The following is a 14,888-nucleotide window of genomic DNA, read 5'->3' as shown; positions in this document are numbered from 1 at the left end:
AACAAACAAGATTAAATTAAGTAGTTCATACATGTTTTTGGTTAGTATTCTAAGCAGAGCTTAATACAAATGAGCCACTTTATGAGGGACAGTACAGGGGTACTCTGGGGTAGGAGGATAGTAATAAAATCAAGTGATTCAAAATTGAAGGTAGTTTTAGGTTGGAAGGGACAAAATATGTTGAAATTTCAGATGTATAGTGGCCAAAGGATATTCCTTGTCTCATGATTAAGATTGGGAAAGAGCATTTCTGATTTTTTATTTAGGAGCTGGTATTGAGAGGCATTGTAACACAGGTTAGGAGCACAGATTTCAAAGCCATACAGACTACCTGAGTTCAAAGGCTCACTGTAATACCTACCAGCTAAAAAGCCTTGGGCAAGTCGTAGCCTTTGTCCATTCACCTGTAAAATGGGTATATTAATAATATGTAATTTAAGGGTTGCTAAGAGAATTAAATGAGGTAAAAGCACTTACCTGGCACATTGTAGTGTTTTATATACTTATCAGCTATTGTTACTATGTTGTTGGCTAGTTAATCTTACTTTGTCATTAAGTTTGATTCTGAATTAATTATGAATTAATGTTGGTTTCAAGATCCTGAAGTAAAAAATTTTTTATATTACTTTGGAAGCATGCTTATAGATAGGTATTTTGTTTTTACTTCTCCAACTTGCTTATCACAGTGTATAATTCTTAAGGATATTATATACTTGAGTGTTATAGTTTTATATTTAAAATCCATAGGAACCTGATGATACCAAGAGTTCGCAAAAAGTTTTTTCTTTTTTCTTTGTTTTTTGGGTGATGCTGCACGGCATGCAGGATCTTAGTTGCCAAACCAGGGTTTAAACCTGTGCCCGCTGCAGTGAAAGTGTTGAGACTTAACCACTGGTCAGCCAGGGAAGTACCTGTAAAAGGTTGGTCTACATTTGTTTGGTTGAAGGAAAGTTTTTGTATTGACCTAGTTTAACTTACAAATCCTGAATATTCATTGGAAGGACCGATGCTGAAGCTGAAGCTCCAGTACTTTGGCCACCTGATGTGAAGAACTGACTCATTGGAAAAGACCCTGATGTTGGGAAAGATTGAGGGCAGGAAGAGAAGGGGACGACAGAGGATGAGATGGCTGGATGGCATCACTGACTCCATGGACATGAGTTTGAGCAATCTCCGGGAGTTGGTAATGGACAGGGAAGCCTGGAGTGCTGCAGTCCATGGGGTCGCAAAGAGACATGACTGAACTGAACTGAACTTAAAAATCAGAGCTCATAAATGAAGAAATATCATCCCTATTTCTTTTCTATATAATATTAAACCTCTTTTAAGGAAAAAATCTTTTCAGAGACTTGGAACTTAATGGTAGGAAAATGCAAATGGAAATAAATATATTAGCCATCATCATGATATCAGTACTGTTGCCTATTTTGAGCTTATGTTCTATAGAAAGTGGTCTTGTGCTCAATTTCATTCTTCAGTAGAAAAAGCTTCTCAAAGAGCTCATTTTATAACTTGATATTCAAAACATCATCTTCTAATTATCCCAGAGAGCAAGTGAGTGAGTGCTGGGTTATGCCTACCAACTGTGGGGACAGTGGTAATCTACAGCCACTCTAAATGCAGCAGCCTGAGGTAAGCCATTGTCACTACCATGGAGCAGATCCCTTTAGACAAAAGGATGAGACCCATCTATGTAGAAAGCGTCTTACTCAGTGACTGGTTGTCTTAGGGGCCTTTTTGATTTTCCAGCTATTTTATAATGGAAGTATGTAATTTCCCCCCCCCCCCAGGTGTTTATTTTTATATTTCTTAAACCTACAGAAAATTTCAAAGACTACAGCAAACATACATATACCCTTTATCTAGATTGACTATTGTTGACATTTTGCCATAAATGCTTTGTAAAACAGTTTTTCTGGAACCATTTGAAATACGCAACATGACACTTCACCCCTTGGTACTTCAAGAATAAAGACATTCTTCTATATAACCACAATATCATTACTATAACAAATTTAACAGAAGAATATTATTGCCTAACATGTATTTCATACTAAAATTTCACCCAAAGTGCCCATTAGGCTTTTCCCCCTCAGATCTAAGATCAATCAAAAGTATTGCATTGTATTTAGTTAGTAGTAGTATATACTTTAGTTATTAGTATTACATACTAATAAAGAATGAGGAAGAACATCACTCCCAATCCTAATACCCACAGATGACCCCTGGTAAGTGTGTATGCCATTAGGCTTTTTTTCTGTATATATATTCTTTTTTTATTGTTTTCACATAGGTGTGCAGTCCAAATTCATGGTCGACAGAGGGTTAAAGGAAAAATACAACAGCCCAAGCCTATAAAGTGCAGCCTTTTGCTGGTAGTATTCCTGTAACCAAAACCAGTTTCTACCTACTCAGGAACTGTGTCATAAAGAGCAAAAACTGATGGAGTGGAAAGTAAACATATTGGAGTCAAAAAGCCAAAAGTTGGTTCTTTGAAAGACTGATACATTAGGAAAAAATCAGACAAGATAAATCATTATACAAAGAGAAAAGCATAAATAATATTAGAAGTAAAAAGGAAATTATTAATGACAAAATCTACAGATTTTTTTTAAAGTTAAGAAGCTTGGGGACTTACCTGGTAGTGCAGTGGATTAAGAATCCACCTGCCAGGATATAAAATTAACACACAGAAATCCCTTGCATTCCTATACACTATCAATGAGAAAACAGAAATTAAGGAAACAATTCCATTCACCATTGGAATGAAAAGAACAAAATACTTAGGAATAAATCTACCGAAAGAAACAAAAGTTTCTTATAGTTTTCTCTATATATAGAAAACTATAAAACACTGATGAAAGAAATCAAAGGTGACACAAATAGATGGAGAAATATACCATGTTCATGGATTGGAAGAATCAATATAGTGAAAATGAGTATACTACCCAAAGTAATCTATAGATTCAATGCAATCCCTATCAAGCAACCAACAGTATTTTTCACAGAACTAGAACAAATAATTTCACAATTTGTATGGAAATACAAAAACCTCGAATAGCCAAAGCAACCTTGAGAAAGAAGAATGGAACTGGAGCAATCAACTTGCCTGACTACAGACTCTACTACAAAGCTGCAGTCATCAAGACAGTATGGTACTGGCACAAAGACAAAAATATAGATCAATGGAACAAAATAGAAAGCCCAAAGATAAATCCACACACCTATGGACACCTTATCTTTGACAAAGGAGGCAAGAATACACAATGGAGGAAAGACAATCTCTTTTAACAAGTGGTGCTGGGAAAACTGGTCAACCACTTGTAAAAGAATGAAACTGGAACACTTTCTAACACCACACACAAAAATAAACTCAAAATGGATTAAAGATCGAAATGTAAGACCAGAAACTAAAACTCCTAGAGGAAAACATTGGCAAAACACTCTGACATAAATCACAGCAGGATCCTCAATGACCCACCTCCTAGAGTAATGGAAATAAAAGCAAAAATAAACAAACGGGACCTAATTAAACTGAAAAGCTTTTGCACAACAAGGGAAACTATAAGCAAGGTGTAAAGACATCCTTCAGAATGGGAGAAAATAATAGCAAACGAAGCAACTGACAAAGAATTAATCTCAAAAATATACAAGCAGCTCCTGCAGCTCAATTCCAGAAAAATAAATGACCCAATCAAAAAATGGGCCAAAGAACTAAACAGACATTTCTCCAAAGAAGACATTCAGATGGCTAACAAACACATGAAAAGATGCTCAACATCACTCATTATCAGAGAAATGCAAATCAAAACCACAATGAGGTACCATCTCATGCCACTCAGAATGGCTGCTATCAAAAAGTCTACAAACAATAAATGCTGGAGAGGGTGTGGAGAAAAGGGAACCCTCCTACACTGTTGATAGGAATGCAAACTAGTACAGCCACTATGGAGAACAGTGTGGAGATTCCTTAAAAAACGGGAAATAGAACTGCCATATGATCCAGCCATCCCACTCCTCGGCATGGCATACACAGAAACCAGAACTGAAAGAGACACATGTACCATAATGTTCATCACAGCACTGTTTACAATAGCCAGGACATGGAAGCGACCTACATGTCCATTGGCAGACAAATGGATAAGAAAGCTGTGCTACATAAACACAGTGGAATATTACTCAGCCATTAAAAAGAATGCATTTGAATCAGTTCTAATGAGGTGGATGAAATTGGAGCCTATTATACAGAGTAAGTCAGAAAGAAAAATACCAATACAGTACATTAATGCATATATATGGAATTTAGAAAGATGGTAATGATGACCCTATATGCAAGACAGCAAAAGAGACACAGATGTATAGAACAGTCTTTTGGACTCTGTGGGAGAAGGCGAGGGGGGGGATGATTTAAGAGAATGGCATTGAAACATGTATATTATCATATGTGAAACATCGCCAGTCCAGGTTTGATGCATGAGACAGGGTTCTCAGGGCTGGTGCACTGGGATGACCCTGAGGGATGGGATGTGGAGGGAGGTGGGAGGGGGGTTTAGGATGGGGAACACATGTACACCCATGGCTGATTCATGTCAATGTATTGCAGAAACCACTACAATATTGTAAAGTAATTAGCCTCCAATTAAAATTAAAAAAAGAATCCACCTGTCAATGCAGGGGACACCAGTTCAATCCCTGGTCTGGGGAAGATTCCACAGGCCAGCTGCAGAGAAACTAAGCCTATAGGCTACTGAGCCCATGCTCTGGAGCCCATGGCTGAGCCCATCCTCTGGAGCCTGGGAGCCACAACTACTGAGCCTGCATTCTGAAGTTACTGAAGCACTTGCTCCTAGAGCCTGTGCTCTGCAAGAGAGGCCACTGCAATGGAAAGCCTGTGCACCACAACGAAAAGTAGCCCCTGCTTGCCGCAACTAGAGAAAACCCACTCGAGGCAAAGACCCATTGCAGCCAAAAATAAGTAAGTAAAAATAAGAGGCTTATGATGGTCAGTTTTATGTGTCAACTGACTAGGCTACCATTGTTATTTAATCAAATTCTAACCTTTATTTTGCTATGAAGGTATTTTTATAGAGTGTTTTAAAGTTCATGACCAGTTGACTTTAATAGATTATCCTACATAGTCTGTGTGGGTCGGATTCAACAAGTTGAAAGGCCGTTAAGAGCAGAACTGAGGCTTCCCTGAGGGAGAAGAAGAAACCACACCCTAGAAAGCAGCTTCCGCTCATGCCTGAGTTTTTCAGGCTGCTTTTCCTTAAGGTCTACCCTATGATTTAGGGTTTTAGTCCAGCCCTCTGGCCTTCACAATCATATAAATCAATTCTTGCAATAAATTTCAATATATGTCTCCTACTGGTTCTGTTTCTCTGGTTGAATACTGACTAATTCAAGACTTTTAAATAGCTTTATGACTATAAAGTGGAAAATTCTGATGAACAAGTTTCTATAAAAAAGACCAAAATACTTAGGCATAAATTTAACATATGTGAATTATATCTGCAAAGTTGTTATTTAAAAAATTGAATCGTTACAAACTTTCAATTGCAAAATAAATGAGTCGTGGGTATGAATATAATCAATATAGTTCAGCGTGAATATAGTCAATAACTATGTAACATCTTTGGTGACAGTTTGTAACTAGATGTGATCATTTGGAAATTTATAGAAATATCAAATCAGTACATTGTGGAGGCCTAGCATGCTGCGATTCATGGGGTCGCAGAGTCAGACATGACTAAGTGACTGAACTGAACTGAACTGAACAGTATTACAAGTCAGTTGTACTTCAAAACAAACTTATAGAAAAAGAGATCAGATTTGTGGTTTCCAGAGGCAGGGGTAGAGGAGAGGGGAATTGGATGAAGATAGTCAAAAGGTATTAATACAAATTTCCAGCCCTAGGATAAGTACTAGGGATGTATCTCAAAGTGTTTGACATGACTTAGCGACTGAACAACAACAACAGTGCAAAACATGATATAATTAACACTATTGTATGAGATATATGAAAGACAGGAAATCCTGAGTTCTCATCACAAGAAAAATATTTAATTTCTTTTGTATCTGTATAAGATGATCACTGAACTTATATAAGATCACTGAACTATATAAGATATTCACTGAAATTATTGTGATAATTACTCCATGCTGTATGTGAGTCAAATCATTATGTTTTACACCTTAAATTTACACAGTACTGTTCATCAGTTATATCTCAATAAAACTGGAAGAAAAAAAAACGGACTCAAAGAAATAGAAAATCTAAATAGTCTATAATCAGTTTTAAAAGTTAGTCTATATTTTAAATACTTCTCTGAAAGAAAGTCCCCAGCTGGGTGAATTTAAGAGTCAAGCTCTATCATAGTCAAGTAAAAGTTACAACTATATATTATTGATATAGCAGCTGTCATTAACCTTGATATCAAAAGCTGACAAGATTAGTTTTAAAAAGGAAAATTGTAAACAAATCTCATTCATGAACATAGAAGAAAAATCCTAAGTAAAAATTTTAGTCGGCCAGATCCAACTTTGTGTTTATAAAGATACTATTTAGTTATCCCATTGACTTTATTGCAAGAATATAACATTGATCTAGCATTAGAAAGTCAGTTAATGTTGATTAAAATTAAAGTATCTTGAATAAAACCATGTATCTTGTTTAAAGGTGTTTGTGGCATTCTGGTTTTTTCTGACACTTTTTGGAATTAACTTTTTATGTTACTGAACTGTTTCACTCAAGGACATGTAAACACACTAATGTATTCATATAATGAGGCTAATAATATAAGCATAAATTTAAACTAACGCCAAACTTTTTAAAAAGAGAAGAATGCTGTTATTCTTTTAATTGTGAATTGTATTTCATTTACTAGAACTCTCTTTGGTTTTCTCCAGGTATATTTTTCTGTCAGATTGTATGTGTATTGTAATTGTATTGTAGATACTTGTTGATCTCACCAAGAGACCCAGGTTTTCAAGGGAAGGAACCATGTTGGTGGGGTGATTGGCATAGTCGATACCGTATAATTTTTGGAACTTGGTAGGCTTAGGGTTTATATATTTCCTGTACCACTGGAGCTATGTAACTGTGGGAACAACTTAACCTCTGTGATTCTGTTCCCTGTGGTCCTTGTAATAGAAATGACAGCGATTTTCTGCTCAGACCTCCTCAGAGAACCTCATAGGTCACATCCCCCGAAGGATAGCCACTTATCACTTGCTATCACTTCTCCAGGCCACACCGCACCAGAAGTGCACAACTGACCTCAATATTCAGTAATCCCATCTCTCTTCCTGAAATTTGGAATGTGGACACCAAAGCAGAATCAGTTAATCAGAGGAACCGAGCTTCACAGGTATGTAAAAGCATGTGCTGTAGCCATAGCAGGGGAAAGCTAAAGTTGTAGGGAAGCAGAGAAACAAATGAGCAGAGGAAAACCCTTTTGCTTCTCTAATAAAAACACACAAGTGGGGAAAAAATTAAAAACAAACAGATGTTGTCAGGTAATCATTATCTCAGATGCTTTTGTGGCCCCCATAACAGAAACCCTAGAGAAAGAAGGATGAAGAGTAGCGCTCTAATTCTTAAAGAATGCTGCAGAGCAGATTAACGGCAAATAAAGTATTCAGTGAAAGTTGGAACCTGGCTTCCACGGAGTGTTGTTCCTCTATGAAGACAGATGGTTTGGAATTGATATAGTTGGTTTTTCTAAAGAGGGAGGAGTATTAATGTGGTTCAATGAGATAGAGACTCTTCATAACATCATTTCACCCTCAAATGTTATAGCAGCTGATTAAAAATAGTAGCTTGGCATATCTAGAATATATAAAGAACTTGCAAACTCAGCATTAAAGACAAATGTGATCCAATTAGAAATGAACAGAAGACACAAACACACATTTTCCTAAGAAACGTTTTTCCTAAGAGGATATACAGAAGGCAAACACATGAAAGGATGTTCAAGAGTATTAGCTATTAGAGAAATACAAACTGAAACTATAGTGAGATTTCACTCCATACCTATCAGAACAGCAAAGTGAAATATAATGGTAACACCAAATGCAAGTAAGGATGCAGAGAAACTGGGATCACTTGTATTGCTGGTGGGAACGTAAAACTGTACACCCATTTGAGAAAATAGTTTGATAGTTCCTTTCAAAACTAAAAGGAACTTAACTACATGACCCTAATTACCCTTTTAAGCACTTATCCCAGAGAAATGAAGACTTATTTTTGCATGGGAAATAACTTGTACATAACTGTCATAACAGCTTTATTTTTATAGCACCAAACTGGCAACTACCCACATGTCCCTCAATGACTAAATAATCTCTAGTACTTTCATACCATGCATGACATACTACCCAGTAACAAAAAGGAACAAATTACTGATACAAGCAACAATTAGGATTAACTTCAAGAAACTTGAGCTGACTGAAAGAAAGCCAATCTCAAAAGATATTTTGATGCCATTCCACTGCATGATTCCATTTATACAACATTCATGAAATAATACAGAGACAGACAATGTATTAGTAGTTGCCAGGGTTAAAGATGGGGAGGGGGGATGTGGCTATATAGGAGTGACAAGAGCAAGTCTTAAGGTGATGGTACAATTGAGTATCTTGATTATGGTGGTGGTTTCACAAGGATTTACTTGTGATAAGATTGCACAGAGGTACACACACACACAAATAAGTCTGTGCTGGTGAAATCTGAATAAGTGTTATAGATTATTTCAGTGTCAATTTCTTGGTTTTGATATTCTATTAATATCACTTTGTAAGATAGTAATACTGGGAGGGGGGATATCTGAGGATGTCCTACAACTAGAAATGAAAACTTTAATGAGGCATCTCTACCTCGTGGAAGAGAATTCATATCCCTGACCCCTAACAGGGATATAAGCTCTTCAAGAGCAAACATGGGTTTTTGTGTATTGTCAAAGCCTGGCACAGTGCCTCTCCTAAACAAGATAATCAATATGTTTTTCTTATCAACACTAATAAAGGATTCTGAGTTCACAACTGAGAAACCCGAATGTTTATTTGTATGCTGCTTCTGCTAAGTCACCTCAGTTGTGTCCAACCCTGTGTGATCCCATAGACAGCAGCCCACCAGGCTCCTCTGTCCCTGGGATTCTCCAGGCAAGAACACGGGAGTGGGTTGCCATTTCCTTCTCCAATGCATGACAGTGAAAAGTGAAAGTGAAGTTGCTCAGTCATGTCCAACTTTTCGCAACCCCATGAACTGTGCCTACCAGGCTCCTCCGTCCATGGGATTTTCCAGGCAAGAGTACTGGAGTGGGTTGCCATTTCCTTCTCCAGTTTATTTGTGTAGTTATCAGTATACCAAGAAAAGTGCTCATTAGCATTTTGAAGTCATTTTATGATTAATTTGCAGAATAAAGTGGTAATAAGAAAAACAACTTTATTTGAAATGTTCACAAGAATTTGAACATAGTAAACCTCTTCAACTCAAACACTGACACACAAACAATAAAAAAGATTAAAGAGTATCATCATACATCGTTTTGGCAAAACAAGATGGTCCAAGTTCTTGTCACAAAATATTGCAGAGTGACATTTTTCCTGTCAAATGACTAACTGGATGAAAATACCACATTTCTTTTGTGTCCTTTGGAATATGTAGGTCACATCGATTATTGAGTTTTGAGAAGATTCATCTACAATATATTCATCTGAAAGCTCATAACCTGACCAATTTTGCCATCATTAACAGAGTCTAAGAGTGCTGCTACCTGCCTCTTTGTATTTATCTTCTGATTCATCTAATAACTTTGAAACATCTTCCTGTATCAATTTCCTTTTATTTGCCACTATGAATGGAAAATGAAAAATTCTGAATTCTCAATTTGTTCTATGAAATCTTGAAGTGAACCATCAAGATAGTCCCTCTAAGTCTTCTTTTATTCCTTCTTGAAAATGAACGTAATACTTTGGGCACTATGATAAGAAAACTGCAGGATAATATATTTTTTAAAGACAGTGTATCATCTTTTAAGGGATTTCATCATTTTCCATTTTTTGTACAACTTAATTCTTTTTAAAATATAGCTAGGATAAGTTGGTGTATGATAAGAGTTCCCTAAATGATGAAGTGGCAAACATGAAGTAAGTAAAATAAGACCAGTAAAATCCCATAATGTATCTTAGATTTATAAAAGTGTCAGTGGCCCATATGGTAATAAATTTTATTTTTAAAAATTCTATATTCCCTTCATTTTGGGGGAAGACCTCTAAGAAGGAAAAAATCATAAAATAGTACTCCATATAGAGAGTTAGAACTGCCCCAAAAGAAAACTTAAAAACTAGTTTCAGGTCCAGCAGAGCCTGATGTTATTCCATGGGTTAATGATGAGTTGTTGCTAACTCGCTTTGGATAATGAGGTTACAAGGACAGACACTGTTGGTTGCCCACCGAAAAGCCTTCCCCTCTTTTTACTTAGTTTAATGGAACCCTCATTTCGCTTTGCAACAGCAACAATGGATGTAAGCCATTCTTCTTTGCCAGCAGCTGGTCTTTGGGTGGCTGTGTTTTAGCCAATGAAATAAGGAGAAATCTCCTGGGGTGGAGGCAGGCGAGCTTCTTAGAAAGTCTTCCTCTCTGACAAAGAGGAGGAGGTAGTTTTGGCTTCACTTTCCCTGCTGTGTTTGAACACTTTATGCTCAGAGCGACAGCAGCCATCTGTGTCTGGGGAGGGCAGACACTGACAACATGCTGAGCATGACTAATGAGAGAGTCGGGAAGAGCCTGAGCCCTTGATGACATTACAGAGTCCCTGAGCCATCCCTATAATGTCATCTCCAGGATTCTGGTTAAGTGAAACAGTAAGCGTCTGCATCGTTTAAGCAGGTGGTTCCCATCCTTGGCTGCATTTGAGAATGAGTCCTCTCAATGCCCAAGTCATAACCCAGACCAATGAAATGGGATTTCACCAGGTAGGAGTCAGTTTTCCTAGGTGATTCTAACATGGAGCCATTTTGAGAGCCACCGGGTCAGGCCACTTTTAGCTGGGCATTCCATTTCTGGCAGGAAAAGAAATCCTGCATGATGCAGTTTCTCATTGAAAACATTTATTTCAGTCAGATAAAACTCAGATTCTCCAAATGGTGAAAAGATCAGAACCAGTTTGTTTTCTCATCAGTTTTGGTTCATCCATCTGTGAAACATTCATAACATTGCAGTTAATTTCCACAAGTACTTGGATGACTGGCTGGGACAAATGTACAGTAGCAGTCGTGATGCTAAAAATAAAAATACTCTCAGAACAACAAAGAAACATGGCTTTACACAACTCTGTTAAGCTGTTTTCCATTCTCTTTGTCTTTATTGTAATTTCCAATTTGCTTTTTTAATGCTGGTATTTTCTGGCAGAATGGGGTGGTAAGTCTGCCTGGAAGACGGGTGTGTCTTTCAGGCAGCAATGTCTCTGAGTTTCTCAGGTGTAAAGTCATCAACTGAAACCAAGTCCCCCTAAAACCAAATTCCTCTGAGGAATTTATGGTTAACCTCCCTATCCTAAACTTTATTCCCTGTCTTGTCCCCTCTGACCTCAATCGCATGCTGACTGAAGTTTATAATAAAACCAGAGTCAAGAGACTAAAATTGCTGCTGTTGATAACATTGTTAATATGCTAAAATGGCTACTGTCAACTTATCACTGACATACAGACTCAGATTTTCTCTAGGTCATGGACCACCAGACCAGAGACTCAAAACAGTAGGCATCCTGACTCTCAAAACTATGATTAAGAAATATCACAAGAAAGACAAATATTGTATGATACCATTTATATGTGGAGTCCTAAAAAATGATACAAATGAACTTATTTACAAAACAAATATAGACTCGCAGACATAAAGCAATAACCTTTGGTTACCGAAGGGGATGGAAGGGTGATGGATAAATTGGGAGTTTAGGATTAACCTATACACATTACTGTATATAAAATGAATAAACAATGGGACCTACTATATAGCACAGGAAACTATAATCGCTAACTTGTAGTAACCTACAATGGAAAAGAATCTGAAAAATAATATATATGTATAACTGAATCACTTTGCTGTACATTTGAAACTGACACAACATTGTAAGTTCACTGTACTTCAATTTTTTTAAAAAATGAAGAGAGAAATGTCACAAGATGACATTTAGCCCGTTTTTTAGTTCTTCCCATTAAACCACCCCCCTAACTCAAAGACCAAGTGACAGTGGATCTGAGGCTTGTCTCTACTCACTTGTTTGGCAGCCTGCAATAAACCCTTACCTGCTGCCAACACCTGCTATCTGTTTGGTTTTCGGCGCTGCAGTCAAACAATCCCTTGCTAAGTTATGCAACCAAAGAGCATCAGGAGACTCCCATGTAAGGAGCTGCCCCATCAAGGCCATAACCATCCATCATCCCTGCTCACATCTGTGTACTTACAGAGAGAACAGCTGTAAAACAGAACCAAGCAAACAAAACTAAAGGAGGGCATGGTAACATTTTCTAATACTCCAGTGTTTTAAGACCTGTGTCTGAAAACTGTCAAATTGCTCGCTGGATTACTGACCACCCAATTTTTTTCCCTTTGCCTCTAGAGATCCCATTAAATAATGGAAAAGAAGTGAAAATAAAAAATAAACAGATCCACAAAATTGAGGATGAAGTGAAAGGAATGAGGGACATCCATGCATGAGAGGATTCAGTACATTTAGGAGGACAGGAAAAGAGAAGGCCACCCCAATGAACAAGGCAGGGAAACCATAATCCAGGCCCACTCTTTTCCTCATTGGCACACTATAGGAGATCTCATTAAACTGCAGATTAGGGCTCAGATCTAGGGTAGAGTAAGAGGTTTTGTGTCTCTGAAAAACTCCTAGATGATGTCACTGAGGCTGTTCTGGTCTGTGGACCACCTGCTGAGTAAATAACAGGGAAGAAGATATAAGGAGGGGCTACATAGCCCAGAAGAGGCACAGTCTGCCCTGGGGAAGCTGAGCGAGATTTTGGATTGGGGCAGGAGTGAGATGTGGGGCAGGAGTGAGATGTGGGGCTGGAGCCAAGGAGACCAAGTATAAGTATGTACTGAAAACCCATTACCACAGGGTTCAGACAGGTAAAGGGAAGAAAGCTAGTATGGTGACACCCTAGCCCATAGCTGCAGAATTCAAGCCCAGAGTTACCCAATCTTATACTTTTCAATAGAAGACAGAAATCTAGAATTTGTGCAAAATCTGAATTTGTTTCATCCTTGGCAAGTAATTAAATTGGAAGGTTGTTCTAAGGAAAGTGAGCAGATTTCCTAGGGCAAACCAAAGCAGTGAGTTCTGGTACTGGGGGAAGGGGTGAAGGGGGTTGAGAGGAGTGGGAGGGTAGGGGATGGTGTTCCTACATGTTCACAGAGACTGAGAAGGAAAGAGTAAGCCACAGACAAAACACAGATGCCAGGACAACGACTGATCAGGTAGCAGCCGGGAGTTGGGAAATCACAAAGATACAATTCAGGGATTTGGAGGAGGTAAAAGGTGGAATCCCCCTTGGTTTGACACAGGAATCTTCTCCACTGAGAGACAGCTGGTCATGATCTGGCCTTGCGGAGAAGGACTCTCGAGCTTGATTCCTAGTCACATCATCATGGAAACATAAATTCTTGTCAGTTTTCCACCTTGTAAGATGAACTCATAGACAAATTATGGACATTTGAATGATGCTTCTAGGACAGAATGAAAATGTTGGAAATCAGCAATGTAAAAGTAAAGGTAAAGCTTTTAGGTGAAGGGAAGAGGGTAAGGAGTTAGTTTGCTCAATATCCTCTGCTTACCAAGCTGGAGGAAGTTGGCATTCTTTGGTGGCTGGAGCCGAAGCTGAGACTTAAGTATGCTGACTGAAGATACAGAGGTGACTAGTATAAGAATTAAGAATAATATTACTAAGAGAAAGAAGGAGTAAATGAGCTAAATTCTTTTCTTTTGTGGTACAAAGGTAAAACTAAATGTCCAAGTTGATTAGAAGGAATAGCAGTAGAAGTATATTGTTTTGAGATGTGTAAGTTTGGAAAAAAACCAAAGCAAAAAGGATTGCTTAAAAGATACTGCCTCTGACAAGCAGAGCTGAGCATAGACCTGTGGCTTTCCACATCATAAGGTCATCTTTTCTATTTGGTTTTTGGACTATACATGTATATCACCTTGATTAATTATATAAATGTCTCTCTATGTTATAGAGAGATATTTTGAAAATATACACTGAGTAGTAAATTAAAGGACAAATATCACAGAGAACATCTCAGTTCACATGAAGGAAGTGGTTGTAAAGACAACGTGTTGAACTCACACATAGCATTGAGTGACTCAAAGCTAAGAGAGAAAGAAGGAGCAAGCATGGTAAAATGTTTGCAATTAGGGGATCTTGCAGAAGGCACATGGGAAATTTTATGCTATTTTTTGAATTTTCTTTAAATCTAAAATGATATTTAAATATTTTAAGAAACACTGAAAATCAGGTAGTTTTTCTTCCTCTTTCTCATACAAGGCATTTCAGAATCTTTGAAGAATAGCTTACAGGAAATTCCAAGTGTGGGTTCCAAATTACAAAATTGTGTTTGGAATAACATCCAGACAGTTGAAGGCTAAAGTAAAACAACAGGTTCTGCACTTTGCAGGAAAGCATCCCGTGTTGTCTGGTGGAGCTTCAATATTTGCTTGGCAGCTGAGAGGAGCAGGGCTGGTAGGCTTAGCTGGAGGCACCAGCTGACCAGAGTAGGGACCTGCGGTGACGCTGCGCTGTAGTCTGTGACTCTGCTGGAGACAGAGCTGCCAGTTCAACACTGCTGGAAAAGGAGATAACATTACCCATTGATTGTG

General features: G+C 37.9%; 1 long non-coding RNA gene across 1 annotated transcript in view; it reads right to left on the bottom strand.

Moving 5' to 3' along the window:
* LOC132660057 (uncharacterized) overlaps positions 1-14,888 on the bottom strand; it is a 50,163-nt gene that overhangs the window by 6,462 nt on the left and 28,813 nt on the right. The window contains exon 3 of the long non-coding RNA XR_009601243.1: positions 362-404. This is a non-coding gene — a long non-coding RNA (uncharacterized LOC132660057). The remainder of the gene's footprint in view (positions 1-361; positions 405-14,888) is intronic.

The sequence above is a fragment of the Ovis aries genome, chromosome 7 (assembly GCF_016772045.2).
Source record: "Ovis aries strain OAR_USU_Benz2616 breed Rambouillet chromosome 7, ARS-UI_Ramb_v3.0, whole genome shotgun sequence".
Taxonomy (NCBI): domain Eukaryota; kingdom Metazoa; phylum Chordata; class Mammalia; order Artiodactyla; family Bovidae; genus Ovis; species Ovis aries.
Note: the sequence above shows the minus strand (reverse complement) of the source record. Positions and strands in the feature narration are given on the sequence as shown.